This window comes from Lagopus leucura, unplaced genomic scaffold (genome assembly GCF_019238085.1).
Source record: "Lagopus leucura isolate 7727_CA_CO unplaced genomic scaffold, USGS_WTPT01 Super-Scaffold_100036, whole genome shotgun sequence".
NCBI classification, from domain to species: Eukaryota; Metazoa; Chordata; class Aves; order Galliformes; family Phasianidae; genus Lagopus; species Lagopus leucura.
The window spans coordinates 3,905,670-3,923,992 of NW_024962285.1; positions in this window are offsets into that span (position 1 = coordinate 3,905,670).

Sequence of the window (18,323 nt, forward strand, 5' to 3'; positions counted from 1 at the left end):
CCTTTCCCTTTCCCTTTCCCTTTCCCTTTCCCTTTCCCTTTCCCTTTCCCTTTCCCTTTCCCTCTCCCTCTCCCTCTCTCTTTCTCTCTTCCTCCCTTTCTTCTTTTTTTCCCTCATTTTCTCCCTCCCTTCCTCCCTTCCTCTCTTTCTTCCTTGTGCAGCCAGAGGCTTCAAGTGGGGTCAATCTCCTTGGCTTCATATAGAGCACATTTATTATATCTTGTCCTGCCCAGATTGCCCAAGGGCTACAGCATGAACCATCTCCTGTTTAATTTTTCAAAGGCTGTTGTTGCTCCGTGTGAAATCATTCTTCTTCAGGATCACTTGATAGAGAAGGTTTACAGTCAGTCACTAATCCAGAGTATGCATTCTCCAGAAACCACAACACCTAAGGAAGCCTGTGCTTCCTTTTTACTCGTTGGTGGAGGCACAGCAATTATTTTACTGATCACATCTGTGGGGATCTGATGATGTTCATCTTACCATTTTATTCCCAAGAACGAGATCTCCTGTGCAGGTCCACTGATCTTACTTAGTCTTATGGCAAGACTGGCTTTTAAAAGGATTTGAATTTTTTTCTACCCTTTCTCAAAAACTTCTGCTGTGTTGCCCCATACGATGTCATCAATGTATTGCAAGTGCTCAGGAGCTTCCCCCTGTTCCAGTGCAGTGTGAAGCAGCCCATGGGAAATGCTAAGACTGTGTTTCACCTCTGAGGCAGTCAATTCCAGGAGTACTGGACGCCCCTTCAATTTTAAAGCAAACTGTGGCCTGCACTCTGCTGCCAGAGGAAGTGAGAAAAGTGCATAAGTGATGCCAGTTGTGGCATACCACTTGGATTTCTTTGAGTCCAGTTCATACTGAAGCTCTAGCACACGTAGTGCAGCAATCCTTAGAGGTGATGTGACTTAATTCAGCCCATGATAGTTCAGTCTCCATTGGACTTTTGCACTGGCCATATGGGACTACTGAAGGGTGAGTGAGTCTTGCTGATTACTCCTTGGTTCTCCAATTGGTGAATCAGCTGAAGAATGAGAATTGGGGAGTCCTGGTTTGACACTTCCACTGGAGCACTGCTCAGTAGTAGCACTGCTGTAGTAGCAATCAGCATTTACTGTCCTTCTACTCTTAGCGCCCCCCAGCAGAAGGGTCCTCTGAGAGTCCAGGCAAGGTAGACAGCTGCTTAATGTCCTCCATCTCCAAGGCAGCTCAAAAGCCCACTGACACCCTTTGGGATCCTTGAAATAGCCTCTCCTGAGATAATCTGTATCAAGAATGCATGGAGCCTATGGAGCAGCTTTTGCTACTCATTTCCTGTTATGCTCACTTTGGCCTCCAATACATTTATATCTTGGGATCCTCTTGTCAGTCCAGAAATATATGGGTTATAGATGGGTTTTGCCCCTTTATAACTTGGTAGCATTGGAGTACACTGTGCACAGGTGTCCATATTTCTGTGGTTCAAATGTACCAGACCAACAAATCCACACAGCCCAATAAACCCAATTGCCTCTTTCCACCATGTGTCTGGAGGTAGCACCCCTCCAGTTGTGGTTATTGTATTCATTACTTATCCCTTGTGCATGAGAACCAGAAGGCTCATTGTCACCCTCAGAGGTAAGATCAGACCATCTTCTCTGTCTGGAGATCCACCCACTAGGAACTGCAGCCAGTATTTCCTGGAAGGACCCTCTCTTGTATTTGTTTTCCCTTGCAATTCATGTGCTCATGCCTGTAGGGTTTGAGATGGCTTTTCCATCCCACTTCCTCATATTCTTTCTGCGGTCATGCAGGTAAAAGAACATGCTGTGTACATACTATACCCACCTTCCTGGGCAGAGAGACACTTCTAATGGATGAAATATTAATTTGTAATGGAGGAGCTATTAAACCAGTTTCTTTTTCTTTGAGCCATTGAACCAGTTTCTCCACAGCCAAGACACAGGCCCATGGGAAGGAAGAGAGAGTATCATACTGTTGAAGTAGACTAGCCACTTTATCCACACCTGACATTTAATTATAATTCCAGTTTATTTCTTCCAGTGTGCTGGCATACAACGACAGTCCCTCTCACAGGTCACATACATATCACATCATCTGAATCTTGGGAGCTGGCATTACTGTCAAAGTTAATTCCTTATCTCTACCACAGCTAGTTCCCTCAAGTACTGAATAACTTTCTCCATGACTGACCACTTGCTTGGGTTCAATGCCAACTGTTTCTTGAAGGGCTATCTTTCCCTCACAGCTAACAAGAGTTGCCACTATAGGGTGAAGGACTGTGTCCCTTTTCCAGTTGCTTTGTCAATGTCACTTTCCCTAGGAAGAGATCCCAGCTGCTTGGCTTCACTGCCTGCTAAGTACAGATTCCAGACCCCACCATCCCAGCAATGGAGCAGCTATGTACTCACCTGTGGCTATGTACTCACCTGACCAACAGCCATAATCTTTTCACAAATCTCACAGCACATTGAACATCAGGATTTGAGTAGTTTCTATCTCTTCCTCTTCCTCCTGCTTTTGTGATGGCTCTATTCCATCTTCATCTTCTTCTCCTAACTTTTCTTAGATAAACTTTTTGACTTTCATAGACACTTCTTTCATCTTGCTTGTAGAGACAACTGATACTGACACTGATTGATTCTGTAATTGAACTGTGGGCTTTGTCACCAGGAGTGGAATTACTACAGGACTGGTTGTGAGGCTCATGGCACCTATAGAATGGGTCCGTCAGAATGCTTAGAGTACCTGCAGGGTCTGTCAAAAAGCTATTGCTCCGACTCACTGCAGGGGCTAGAGCAATCACATGGTCTGTTGCAAGGGTTGGAGCAGCAGCAGAGCTCATCAGAGGAGCTAGAGCAACTGCAAAAGTCACTGCAAGAGTCAGAGCAACCACAGGGCCACTACAGAATTCGCAGCAACCACAAGACATGTTGCAGGGGTTGGAGAAACCACAGGGCTTGTTGCAGGAACTGGTGGAACTGCAAGGCCTGTTGCAGGAGGTGGTGCAAATGCAGAAGGTAATAGGACTAGTTGGGTGTACAGTACTGGATTCTGAAAACAAAATAAAATCATACAAATAGAGAAAATCATCAAAAAGGTCTAAAATTCCTCCAGTTGCCTCCAGGCACATCAGCTGTTCACAGCTTGCCTACTTACTGTGTCTCACTGTAAGTGTCTGCCAGCAAATAGATCAGAAGAGAAAAACACGGGCTTTAGATTTCTTTTAAATTGAATTAAAAGTGCTATCACAGCTTTAATCATGTCTATTTTTAATATTATTGACAAGATCCTAGAATTGGGCTCTTTATTTTTCTTTTATTCTTTTTTTTCTTCCTGCTCTTCTTTTTGCATTATTTCAAACAAGAACTACAAAATGTTGCATAGATACACAATCAGCAATTTTATGTCTGCCTAACTATGCTTGTGATGAATTCTCTGCATACACTGTTACTTTTAATGAAGATAATAAGCTGTACAGGCTCACTGAAGACCTTAAAACTTGTTCCATGTCTGTTCATTGGCACTGGATGTGATGCTTGCTTCCTTGGGGGTCTCCAGTGAAACTTGCTCCCAGAACAGATGCATCAGTGACAGAGGAAGCATTCTAGCTAGAAAACAAATCAATGGCTTTCCTATGTCAGAAAGCAGGGGGCTACCCAAACACAAGCAAATGCTAGCAGACTATCTCCTTGAAAGCTATCCCTACTTTTGTTATTCGAGATTAATTCTGGTGTACCAGAAGCAATTTCCTGAAGTACAGATGGTCCAGAAAGTGTACTCTCCTTTTCCTTATGATTGTACCATGAAAAGGCTGACAAGCCACAGTATGAGGAAACGTCTGTCTAGAAGTAAGCTTTCGGTTTGCTCCTGTGTGCCTTCACGTCCCAAAGTTTAGTGACTGCAGCATTGTGAATGCAGAATCTGGGACACCCAGTCAGAAAAGATTTCCAGCACATGTCCAACTTGCTTTGTGGCATCTGTATAGCAGGACAGCTTGGAATCCAAGCAATGGTGCTCATCTTCCTGCCATTTAACTACATGGCACTGAGAAAATTACTCTGCACCTGTGGTTTACTTAAATGTGTAAGGATTGTGCCAGTGAATTTCTGACTTCCTGAAATACATAATTTCTTTAATTTTTCTCTAGATATCTTAATGGCTGATTGCACAGGGAGCTTTTCTAGCTGAGAATTCAGTGTGTGTTTCTGGATTTTCTACTTGCTAGCGATGCCTGCTCAACCTCTGAGAAAGAGGCACCAGGAATTCAAGACACATTTCAGGAACTGCCAGAATTGTCTTACAGACAGAATTTGTCTTAAATTAATTCATCCAGTCCATGAATTTTTAAGTAAATGAAAAGCACTAGAATTTTTCCTTCCCTTTAGTTCACCCTCCTTGGTAGAGCATCTTGAAACTCAATTGCTAGGCATACCATGCCTGTCCTTCCCAGTCAGGCTGGCAAATTATATGCTGTTCACTAGCTGTTGTCAAGCCCAATTCAAGTCATGCTTTACATTATGATACTTCAAAACTCAAACATTTTTGTGACTATTAGCTTATTTATTAATTATATCATCTGCCAAGGCAATATTTTCAAGCCTCTTGCAAAAAGCCAAGATCTTTCTTCTACCTAATTGCATAAACCCAGATATTGATGCTATCAAAAGGCCTGTAGGATAATTTACTCCCTGGACTGGCTGTGCTGAAGTGCTCGAAAGTTCACCAGGATAGTGGAGAAATGGTTTGACTTTAACCACAGCATTGTTTCTGCACAGCATTCATTAAACGATAGCAGTAAATGTTTAGCTGAAAATAAAAACCATACAAATTCCTCAAGAAGCTTCTTGCCAAATGTTGAAATTTTCAGTTCCTTGCCTCTTGGCAAACCATAAGTTCGTACAAATCCCCTCCAACCTTCATGCAACCTTTAAAAATAAAGGAGATAAAATAGAGTTCTGAAAAGCAGGGTTCCCCCCACCCCACCACAATGGAAAGTCAATTTACTTCCCAATTGTATTTAGCCTCTTCCAAACATGAAAAGTAAGTCTGCTCACTTGCTTTGTCTTTTTTACCGCTTGTCTTTCAAATCTCTTTTGCATTGGCTGAAGTGCAGAAATTTGGGAATTCAGCAGACATCTCAGGGTTTGATTACAGAAATGAGGGTTGTGTTGGCTTAAGCATAGGTCTCTGAGCTGCAGGAGGATGGTAGAGGAGAGGAAACAGCATAATAGGGAGTTCTACTTTCTGCCCTTTATTTATTTATTTTTTTAAATGGATTTTTCAAAATGTGTGTATTACAACTCCAGGGTTTGCTGCTGAAACTACTGACAGAGTGAAGAGGACAGTGAAGCACTGCAACTGTTCACCCAGAGATGTGGTGGAAGCCTCTTCCCTGCAGACATTCAAAGTCAGACTGAACGAGGCTCTGAGCAACCTGATCTAGCTGTAGATGATTTTGTTTCTGTCACTAAACCCCCACTTGGGCATATTTCTTCTTCTTCTTCTTCTTTCTCCCCTTCCGTCCCCCCCAATAGTAATCCATGTTAAATTTGTATAATGCAGCATTTTGCTACAGAAGCCATGACAAAATGATACAGAGTAATAATGCTGGTTTTCTACAGATTAGAGAGGCAGTAGTAATCTTATTGTGGAAAATACCTTATGATGCTGGAAATCCAACCATTTGGACAGCAGTAGTCTGTACTGACTGCAATCTTAAGGTACTCTTGTAGAAGTACTTATTTGAATAGCCTTGTTCCTCATCAAATTACAATATGCCTCTTAATATGTCTACCTTTGGTCAGATGTGATGGTCACTCTGCAGCTCTGCTGTCCTTCGGAATATTCATCACACTGATGCTGATTGTAAGCCACGTGTATGTTCAATATGGGGAGGACTACAGCATGGTACTCTGCATGGGTGCATATGGTACAAAACAATTTGTGAATCAAAGCAGCTCAGGGTGACTTGTGATGCTGAGCAACTGTCTGATGTCATACTGCTTCAGGGCAGGGACTGCTCTTGGTTCCCCCACTGCAACTGCTGTGCATGGACTGGGTGTGCAGCTCTGTTGTGCCTGCTGGTGCAGCAGTGCCAGCTGCCATTGGTGATATGAGTTACAACATGCTGCTCTGTTTCTTCTGTGAGTGGCCCATGATGGCTGCTAGCAAGCACACGTGTTTGTTTTTGAGTTACATAAACATGAAGGAGGCAACTACATTGGAAACACGAGTGTTTCACATTCTGTAGCTGCTGAAAAGGCACTGGGCCCACCTGTCACAGCACCAAAGTAACATTCCTGTAGACACAGATGCTTCTTAATGCTTTGCAGTCCTTCATAAAATGTTATGCTTCTACCTTGAGGCTTTGTGTAGGAGTGGAATGTGGTTGGGAGTATCTGCTTCAGTTAAAAAAAAAGAAAAAACATAATTATTTGCAATAATGTAAAACTGGATTTTTTTTTTTCTTTCAGTTATTGACTGCTACTGCACTCAATTCCAGACTGTGTGCAATCTTGTAATGACCCTTAGCATGTATTAATCCAGCACATCTGAGTGATCATACTCGATACTCTTGCTGTCCCCTTTAAAATTTATCACCTTGCAGCTCTGGAGACTTTCTGTTAGCTCCTTACCAAAGTTTGCTTTGTGAGTTGTAGGTTTCTGCAGCTGGCAGAACAACTGCCTGTGCAGTAGATGACCGTCAGTATCAGCCTAAGACTGCATGTCTTTCTTTCTGCCACCAAGCTGGTAGCAAACTTAGTATCTGGACATCAAAGCAGTGACCATTGGCAGAAAATCCCTGATACAAGGCTTTGGTGGCTGGTCAAGTGCTGGCCTCCCAAAGGTAGGACAGCACTGGTTGTTGGCATTTACAGATGACTGTACTGTGTGCCAAGCACATGATGTCTCCTAGATGCTGTTCCAGATGCAGGTTTTCCAGCTGCTCAGTTGGATGGAGAGAATTTCTGACTAGCAAAGTGTGATGTGCTTTCCAAAAGCAGGTTGTGAAAGAGCAAAAGCTAGTTGCTTACTGTTCACTCTTATAAGCCAGAGAATCTTGGAGCACTCAGGAAATTGCTCCTTGCCGCCTTAACTTTTCCCTCTCACGTCCGACTGTGCATACAACATGGCAGGCTGTTGTCATCATGTGCTTGCTTACTATTAACTGAATCACTGATGCTGCTTAGAGGTGACAGCAAAGAAGGCCACTACCACTTTAGATGATGTATAAATGAAGATTTTCCTAATATTTGTAACATGGCTCTCTGCATATCTGCTTTTCCCTCTTCCCCTCAAAAAATTCTAGCAGCTTGTATTATGGTAGAGAAAGGTGGGATAGGTGATCTAGGAAGAATATAGGGGTGCTGTCTGGATGTGCAATCAGGACAGACAAGGCACAGATGGAATTGAACCTGGTGAGAGAGATGAAAAACAGTAAGCAGAGATTCTTTAGATACATTGGGCAGATGAAACGGGCAAAGTAGTCTGGGTGCACGGTGAGCTCCCATCCTAACATCTGTAAGAAATGAGACACCATTTCCGACATAAATAAAACTTGAACGTAAATCATAACTGTGACAGAAGGCAGAGCAGGCACCTGGGGTATGCGGTCAGCTCCAGCCCCAGCGATGACTGCTCTTGCTCTTTCCCTTGTAATAGTTGCAGCGATCAGTTTGAAAGCTGCCGTTTCAGAGACGGGCGTGGATTTTGGGAGAGCCGTGTGTGCCACCTAGAGGAAGCCTGACATATTAGCCGAGCGCTGCGCGCCCAGAAAAGGCTCGGAGCAACCATTAGCCTGCAGTTAGCAAGCGTCCTCAGCCGGCTCCAGAAAATGGCGTGCTGTGCTGTGCCTTTGTGTTCACGAAGATCTTGCATATCGCTGGAAGAGAGCCTGAAAGCACTCCTTCCTACTCCAGGAACAGAGATAATGCTTCTGTGTGCATGTTTTGTAGTTGTGAGATTTATTAGTACAACCTATGTAGTACGGTGTGGAAAGAAGCAACTCTGACCTGGCAAAGACAAAACTGACTCCTCCGTCTTGCTAGGAGCTTCAATTTTAATTTGTGTCTCTGTTTTTCAGAGCTTGTATGTTTCGACACTTCGGGCACGCACCAACTTTTGATGCACAGAACCGCTTGTTCAGGAGGAGGCCATGCACAGAGGAGGGGCAGGGAATGAGAGGGGTTGTGGTGAGGCAGTGAAAAACAGGAGAAAACAGAGCATGAAGTGGTATGCATAGAGAACAAAACAGCACTTAGAAATAAAAAACAAAAACAAAACAAAACAAAACAAAAATACAAAACAGAAGAAGCCAGAATAAAAGAGCAGCAAAAGTAAAGAAGTGTAATAGTACATGTGCTGTGGTCTTTCACCCCAGCAGCTCTGCTAGACTCAGGCAGACCAGCTTCCCATAGGGAGGACACCTGTGACCCATATGCACTTTCATCTCCTTTCTTTTAATATGACTTATTTAATTAAGACACACAGCAACTTTAGGCCCAAGGTCACAAACAGACAGATGCTCTTCTATTCCAGATACCCACATTTTTATAGTAAGACCTTGCACACAAAGATCTGACCTCTGGGCATTTGGGGACTGATCATGAGCACATTTATCTTGGCTTCAGTTTGCAGTGCTCATTTCCACACCCAGCTCTGTGAAGCTGGAAAAGCTGGGGTGCCATTTGAAGCTGCTCAGGTCTGTGTAATGGTTATTGGTGGTGATTTCTAGCAGCTTGGCAGCGAAAGGTGGAGTCACGTTGTAGCTTCCCTCCCCATCCCTTGTCTCCCACAGTGCAGCAGGAAGGCTGTGTCTCAGATGTGGGTTCTTTCCATTTCATTTGCTGTAGTGCTGATACTGTGATCCTAATGAAAGTCCATTTGGCATAACTCTAGATCCTCTAGAGTGGCAGAACAAACCACACAACAGTTTGTTCAGATAGCAGACAAGTGCCACCCGTGGCTCATTGCTGCTGCTGTACCATCATGGCAGCAGCTCCGCTCCACTGAGTGGCCCAGCCCTGGGACATGGGGAGGCCGCAGTGCAGTGCAGACGTATGCTATGGTACTGTGCTTAATTTACAAGGAAATCATGTGGGTTTTCAAAGATCGTGATTTGAAAAGTCATTATATGCAGAAACATGCTGCCAGATTCAAGGTGGGGTTCAGCCTCTTGTCCCGTGTAATGAGCGATGAGAGGGAACGGCCTCGAGTTGCTTCAGGGGAGATTCAGGTTGGACATTGGGAAATCCTTTTCTGAGCATGTTTGGGTGCTGCAATGAGCTGCCCAGGGGGTGGTAGAGCCACCAATCCTTGGAGATGTTCAAGAAACATTTAGATGTAGTGCTGAGAGGCACGGCTTAGCAGGACATATTAGTGATAGTATGGATGGACAGGATGGCCTTAGAGGTCTTTTTCAACGTTGGTGTTCCTATGATTCCATGAAGGTGCTCATGCTACCGATATGGTTCTACTTGCCATTATCATTAAAGCTACTGATAACAAATATAACATCACTAAAGAAGTGGCTCCTTTGGTGCCACTGAAAGACACAATAAAGTCTCTTGATTTGTATGAAGAAGTAAAAAAAAAATAAATACATCAAAGCAATTTTCTTTACCCTTTGTGAACTTGTATAGCTACTGGTGCCCTGGTGATGGCCGGTAAAAAAGAGGGACTTACAAAATTAATAGAAGATGCAATTACCACTGGTAGCTTTCCACACACTGGTGTGTGGAAATATTGCTGCATCAGGCATCAAGAGAATTTATGTGCAAAAGCTTTAAAAATGGGTAATAATAATTAAAAAAAATACACATCATCAAAACTATGAGCTTCAAAAAGTTCAGGGGACCGAATCTGCTCCAGTTCTAGTTCCTTAAAAGTATGGATGCTGATTATGGGGCCTTCATTTGCTTTTCTGAAGGAAGGTGACTAAAAGGGTAAAATGCTAAAAAGACTTTATTTCTGAAGCGAGATTAAGTCCTTTATGGAATCGAAAGTAAAAACTGTGCCAGAATTTGAAGACTAAAAATGGCTCACAGATTTAGCATTTTTGGTGAATTTGTATGCTCATTCGAATGAGTTAAACCTGTGTCTTTGCAGTGAAAATGACCTTATCTGTGCTATGTTTCAGACAATAAGAGTGTTTAAAATGAAACTTAAATTATGGCAAGCTCAAGTTATGACATACAATTTCATGCATTTTGATACATTGGCTAAACACAGTCCTGTGAACACTGAAAAATACGCAGCTGAGCTTTCCATTTTGATAAATAAATTTGAGAATAGGTTTCAACATTAAAAAAAATAATAAATTAATATATATTTGTGACTTCATTTTCAGTTGGCATAAATACATTACTTGCAAATTTTCACATGGAACGTGTAGAGTTGCAATCAGACATTGAACTCAAAGAAAGATGTCATCGTGTCTCTTTGCCAGACTTTCATAAGCCCCCTCTTACCAGAGAAAAATATCCTTTGCTTCACAGTCACACCGTATTCATCTCATCACTTTTTGGCAGGATGTACATTTGTGAACAGCGTTTGTCATATAGTACATGAAGAGCAATATTTCATCCAAAATCTCTGATGAACACCTTCAGAGCTCTCTAAGAATGGCAGCTGTTGAACCAGCCTGATGCATTAGTTTCACAAAAACACGATTTAACATCCCTTTTTGTTTTATGTTTTTGTTGCTTTCTGATGTTTATGCTTTAATTTAAAAAATGCACAAAAAAGTTAACTTTATTACTTAAATACATTAAATTTATTCTGTATTTTCTATGTGGCCCAAGGCAATTCCTGTTTGCTCACTGTGACCCAGGCAAGCCAAAAAAACTGGACAGGCATGACACAAGGCCCACACTAGCAGGGAGATAATTCTGCATGGCAAAGATCATGTGCACCATGGCTTTCTTTGCAAGAACCCTCAGCAATTTGCAGGCATGAATCTTCAAGCACTACAGCAAAGTAGGGCTCAGCACTGCAGTCACTGCTCGACAGGGTCAGGCCCCAGGTATCAGACTTATTTTAATGAACTGGCCTCACTAACTGGCAGTCCTGTCCCTGTACCACGAGTTCAAGCTGGAGGAGCAGAGAGGAAGTCAAGTCTTGCTAGTTGTACCTCTGCTGAGAACTTGCTCCATGGAGACAGGTAATATCCAAACAGCTGAAGCAGAGCTGCAGTGCTCCATAATTACTGCTGCAAAATGTAGCTCTCTGCTGGAAGGCCAGCAAGTCATATTTGATAACTTTCCCCCAGTTTCACTGTGTCAAGTTTTTGAAGCCTCGTTAGAAGATGTCTAAATAGAAGCTGCAGTGACCCAGTTAAAATTTTCCCCACAGCTCCTTGCTGTGTTGCTTACAGAAACAAACAACACACTCTGCCTGCGTTTTGGAACCTTTCACAATTTCTCTGATATGACTAATATCAGGGGACATCTAACCAGAGTGTATCTGAAATAGCTGTTCTTGGTGACATCACTTGGTGACAGTCTCACTCACAAGGGGACTCTATGCCGTCTGTTAAGTGTCAGACATCACAGGATCTCCAAGTGTTTGCTGCAAACCGAGGAATGACAGCGAGTAGGAAGAACTTTGGCTGTAGGAGCATGCTCATGGAGAGCAGCTGGCAAAGGTGCAGCTGCAGGGAAGGACACAAGCTGCCTTGTCTCCCATTCTATGGCACTGTCTTACTCTGAGGCAAATATGCTGGTGCTCCATTGGAAAATGTGAAAAGTCATTGCCAGCACTGTCCCCAGTATGATGAAGTGTGGAGATGGAAAGAGGATAGATTTACTTCTAAGAAGACAAAGATGAAACCAGGAGTAAAAGGGTCATATGCACATGAGGAGGTGGTTATAGCTTTGTATCCCTCTTCATCACCTTTGGGTGAGATGTCCTGGTTGAATTAATGATCACTGTATCAGATGCAGTATGAGAAAGGGACTGGGGGAAGTCCCCCTTTTTTTTAAAAATGTACATACAGGAGGCTTCTGATATAGGGAAAAGTGCTTCTTCAGATAACCCCTTATAGGTCTTGCATCAGCAGGCAGAGTTTTCTATTGAGTCACTTTGATGTCAGGTCTTAGTGAAGAGGAGACTGTTTTAATGCTGGTCTGTTCATTTCAATACTATCAAGCAGACTCACAGGGAACAGCATGAAATTTTGCAGTCTAGAGAGTTACGCACTAAAAGCTGTGGTAGGAGTTTGTTTTTGTTGGATTTTGTACTAACAATAGAAACAAAGCTCATCAATGAGGCAATCTGGCATTGCTTTTGTTCAGAAGATATTATTCTGTGTTTTTATTACTATTCTCGGTGGGAGGTCTAAGAAATTATTTATAGTTGTTCTACAGTAGGTCCTAGGAAACCAATTTTAAGCAGGCAAGATGAGTGGGACTCTGCATGACTTTTAAACATACTGCACTGTGTGGGATTTTTTTTTTGCCAGATCAGTGACAAAATCAGCTCATCTCAAATGTAGGTGCTTTCTGTTGGATATGAATTAAGAAAAAAAAATTGCATTCAAGGACATGTCACAGCTACCCTTTAGAATACCCAATAGATGACATTTTAAAAAAGAAAAACACCTTAAGAAACCAATGGTGTAAAGCAGTTGAATCCATATAGATACTGTCACCTGGGTTTCTGTTCTGAGTAAGAATTTACTGCACACCAACACAAAATTAAATATGAAAACGTATATTTGCTTAGCCCTGGTTGGTCTTCTCTAGCAGCGTAGAGTGGTTTAAAAATGATCAAGGTTTTTTTTTTTAAAGATTGCGTTGTGCATCAAATACCAAACTTAATTCAGTTCACAGTGAATCTAGGCAAAACATTTTTTAAATGCCTCTGATAATGAAAAGATTTATTGTAAAATGTGCTCTAAACGGCTTGAACAGAACACCTATTGTGTGTGCACAAAATGGCCTTATTCAGCAGTCATTCCAGCATTTGGCCCTTGGTGTGGTTCAGACGAAGGAAGAGCAAAGGATTTGACAGCAGGGGAGCTGGAATCCGTGACAAACACCTTTTTAATTTAGTGCAATAACAACGATGTGATTTGAAATGGAAGTGCTGAATTTGTTTTTGTTTTTTTTTTTTTTCCTGAGTGCCCAGAGCTACCACCACATGTGCAGATATTCTCTTAAAAACCTTTTTAGTGTGCATGATGCTGTGGTCAGGTACTGCACACCTCAAAACTGCGAGGCAGGCTCCACCTCCAGGTGCAGGAGCTCCTTTTTTGTCACGCAGTAGAGGGGCTTGTTTTCTCTTCTTGTATCAGGGGCTTGTTTCCTCATTCCTTGCTGACTGGTGCACCACAGTGCTGCTGTGAGATCAGGCCTTGTGAGCATCCAGAGAAGTGCCAAAATTCACCAGCTGCTTTTGGAACTTTGCATGGACAAATTTTCTTCCTGGTTCTCCAGCACCAAAGTTTCTCTCACATTTGCTCATTCATGCTCTGTAGAACATCTCAAAACAACTATAAAATTTGCCCTTGGGGTGGCAAGCGAGAAATAAGTTGTTTTTTGAATGATTGCTCAAAAACCATCACATGTGAAAACTAATGCTTCTGAGCAATGAGATGAAGGCTTCTTTCTTTCCAGCTTTCCCTTCATACAGGCTTTTTCTGAAACTGTCCGTGTATCTCTTTTATGACTTGTAATCTTTCTTCTTTTTTTTGCCAGCATTGCCTTGTTTTGTGGAACATTTGGTGGTAGACCTGGAAGGAGAGGATCTTCAAGGACTAGACATCAGATTATAGGTCAAAACTCTAAACAAATTAACTCTGTGCAGCAGGTTCTGGCTCCTCTCCCCAGAGAAAATGCTTCACTAGCTGCTGTGACAGTGTTCCTGTCCAACATGAAACCTGTGTTTTTCCACTTTAAACACAACGATGGGACAGTCAGGATCACTAGAATCTGCATTTTTGGGCAGGTTCTCCCCCTAGGTTGCCACAGCATTTTTCTTTGGTAGCTGTCTCTTCTTTACCAGTCCTGTAGCCATGCCAGGGAGACAGGAGTTGGAATCTGTTCTCGTGTCTGTTGGCAGATGGACAAGGAGAGATACTGCAATCACAGCTGAGCAAACAGCATGGCTCTCTTGTTCTGAATGATAAATTTTGGTGTATCTACATGCTGAGAAAATTAGTGGTGGTGAGTAACAGGTGTCAAGGCAGTGCTCAGGGACAGAGCACGTGTGCTGTGTCATCAGAACACCACACAGATTCTCAGTTGCTGAAAACTGGTGGATGTTGTTAAGTAGTGCCTAGGCTTGTTAGCTGGTTATGATGCTGGTTATGGAACATGATGACTGTTGCCCACTTAAATATTTTATCAATCACCTACTAACACAGAAAGTTTGGGATGCAGTTCTCTGTGTGCTTTTAGAGTGCCATTGGCACACTATGCACGTTGGAAAAGGCAGCTTGAGTTGAACAAGAAGTTTTTGAATACAGTGTACAGCACAGGGGCTTGGGTCATCATTACCTGAGGGTCATTTTTTTTATTCTCACCATGTAAAGGAGATAGGAGCTGGATAATAGTGAAACAAAGCCCACCGGCTGCTGGATGAATCCATGTCTTGCAGGTTAGTTATTATCCTTCTGCAACTCAGTGACAATTGCAGTTCTGTGGTACTGAAATCTTTCTCAGCTTCCTTAATCAGTAACACACTTGCTGGAGGGAGATGAAGATGATCTTGATACAGCCTATTCTGTTTCTACAGCTCTCACCAGCTGATCACTTGGAAATAATAAGGGTAAGATGGCAAGGCTGTTATCTGCCAGTTTTTTGTTCTGGCGATCATTGCTTAGCTGATATTTAGACTTAGAGATATCTGAGGACCCCTGGTGCACGAATTTTCATTCCTGTAATTCTTTATGTGTGTTACCAGAAAAAATCTGTATCTTGAAACACATAGGAGAGCCAAATGTGTCAACCATGTCTGATCCCTGCTGGAATAAACTGGACAGAAAGGAAAGATAACATGAGGAAAAGAGGCAGGGTTTACGTTCCTGTTTTGTCTTTGCTGACTTAAGCAGCTTCATCAGGAGAGGCTGAAACATCTCATGCTCTTCCTCTTCTAAATCTAAATCTGCGTTGTGAAAAAATGTGGCATTTTTTGGGTGTTTTAAGGATCTTTAGTTTTAGAGCTGTGGCTGAGCTGTAGGATGAAACAATGAGACTTTTGACAAGAAGAAGACACTGGTGCCTGACAGGAGGGTATGAGAAGCTCGAGGCTCAGCGTTGGGCGACTTCTTTGTGCCAAAATCATTTGCCAGATATCATTGCAACTTAAATAATTCTCTTCCAGGAGAGGCAATTTAATGCAAATTAGAACAAGGAACATAAAACCAAACACACATTAACCTGAGTTGGGGACTAATGGCAATTTCAAAGAATAAATGTTTAAAATTACAGGAATAGATAATAAGAATTACTTACAGCAGAAGCATAGGGACTGAAAGAAAAGTAGGGCATTTTTCAGGTTTTTAAAAGCTAGAGGATCCATGCCAATAAATAAATAAACAAACAAATGAATAAAAGCACAGAGTCTGTAGACTTACTGGTTTCATTTTGCAATGGCTTTTGCTGGGTGATGTTAACAGACAATCCAAGCTCACTGTCTTCATGAGCAGTAAAGATGAAGTCAGCAGTTACTAACTGTGGTCAACAGTTATTATAAAACCTAAAAGCACTACTGTATGTGTCAATCATAAAAACAGAAGGAATGACTAGAGAATGGGAATGATTTTACTCTAAGTTTAGTGGTCTTGAATAAATTAGCCAGTTTGAAATTATTCCATTAGCTGCAAGTGTTTATTCTTATTTCAGAGCAGTTGTTGGAAGGAGTAACTAGGGATTTGCAAGGATACCTGGTGTCTCTGAAGTACTGTACTAGCTGATGTGATTTTGGACAAAGTTCCATTGTTTCTATAGATTTCGTTTGTTCAAGAAGAAATCGTAACCAACCATACATTTCTGGTCAATTTGAAGTACCCCAAAATCACTACAGAAGTAATGAAAACATCATCAGATTCTGACCACATTCTTGCACTGCGCTGATTTATTAGTACCATTTTTTTTGTTTCATATTGTAGCTGGGTCACAAGGTTCTTCATATAGTTTGTTAGGAAAATCATACCGTAAGATAAAGAATAGTTTGTTAGTGTGCAGGATTTGAGGTGTTTCTTCCAGGAGATGCAGTGATGTTGATGGCAGCTCTTGCTGAGATCGGACACATGTGCCTTCTGGTTCTCTGTGACTGGTAAGTAACCACCTTGCCTGTGAACAGCAGCATTCAGAGCCCGCACATGGGTGGTTTTAATACAGCATTTCTCAGTGTGCCTCATACTAACTTGACTTTGTAGTGATGGCATGCTAGGTAGGAAATTTTAGAGCTGCTTAATTATTTCGTTTACATACTGTCAAACATCCATCGGACCTGAAAACAGGGACTTCTCTACTGGGATCTTTCCTAGTTTAAGCCATCAAGTAAGAAGAAATGAAGAAACATGGATTCTTGGATTCTGAAAGAAGAATGAGAAAGAGGAGGGCTTACATCTTTTCCTTCTTATCTACCTAATTAATGTGTCCAGGAAAAGAGGTTAGGAGAATATCCGGAGAGTGTTTCTCAGAAGTGGAGCTGAGAGGAGCAATTGAAGGGATGGAATATAATGCTGCAATAAAGACAGACGTGACTAAAAACATGTTTTCTCAATCCTTTTTTCTTTGAACTTTTCCAAACCCTGTCACCTTAGCTCAACAATTTAGGTTTTGCAGGGTGTGGTGTGCCAGGATTTCAACGTAGGCATTGTTTTTATACTGTTCTTCTGTCAGAACTAAACTACAGTGCTGTTTAGTGATAAGCCTGACAAGACAGAATGGTCTGTCAAAGCTTCACACATGCCTTAGAGAAGGGGTGAGAGGTACCTAAATGTTGGTGCTGGAGAGCTGTAGCAGCTAATACATCTCAGGAGAATTTTTGAATGGTTAGTATGTACTGCTGAAGTACAAATCTAACATTTGTTTTTCTACTGCCATAAAGATATACCCACCATCATTTTTAACTGCAGAAAAATACAGCATTACACCTGCCATAGTCCTACTTGCCTGGTGTTTCACTCCCATCTGTCTCTATACCTCAGATAATTAGCATATCAGGTACTGAGCTTCCACTACCTGTACTGATTAGCAGATATAATTGACATGACCCGGTTGGGAGTGGTGTTCCCCAGGGGTCGGTGCTGGGGCCTGTCCTCTTCAATATCTTTATTGATGACCTCGATGAGGGCATCGAGTGCACCCTCAGTAAATTCGCAGATGACACCAAATTGGCTGGAAGTGTGGATCTGCCTGGGGGTAGCGAGGCCCTACAGAGGGATCTGGACAGGCTGGAGAGCTGGGCTGGAGCCAATGGGATGAGTTTCAACAAGGCCAAATGCCGGGTCCTGCACTTCGGCCACAACAACCCCAGGCGACGCTACAGGCTTGGGGCGGTGTGGCTGGAGGACTGCGTAGAGGAAATGGACCTGGGGGTATTGATTGATGCTCGGCTGAACAGGAGCCGACAGTGTGCCCAGGTGGCCAAGAAGGCCAATGGCATCCTGGCTTGCATCAGAAACAGTGTTGCAAGCAGGAGCAGAGAGGTGATTGTTCCCCTATATTCAGCACTCGTGAGGCCGCACCTCGAGTACTGTGTCCAGTTTTGGGCCCCTCACTGCAAGAAAGACATTGAGGCCCTGGAACTTGTTCAAAGGAGGGCAACAAAGCTGGTGAGGGGTCTGGAACACAGGGCTGATGAGGAGAGGCTGAAGGAGCTGGGAATGTTCAGCCTGGAGAAGAGGAGGCTCAGGGGAGACCTTATTGCTCTCTATAACTTCCTGAAGGGAGGTTGTAGTGAGCTGGGGGTCGGCCTCTGCTCTCGTGTCATCAGTGATAGGACCAGGGGGAATGGTTTCAAGCTACGGCAGGGGAGATTCAGGCTGGACATGAGGAAGTATTACTTTTCAGAAAGGGTGGTCAGGCACTGGAATGGACTGCCCAGGGAGGTGGTGGAGTCACCGAGCCTGGGGGTGTTCAAGGAAAGGCTGGATGTTGTGTTGAGGGACATGGTTTAGTGGGAGCTATTGGGAATAGGTGAATGGTTGGACTGGATGATCTTTTAGGTCTTTTCCAACCTTAGTGATTCTATGATTCTATGATTCTATGACATCCAAAAATGTTGAGCCCTATGTTGAGGCATAGCCATATAAACCTGAGCTGGATTAGAGTTTCACGTCTTGGTCTCTTAGACTGGTTGAGAGTGTA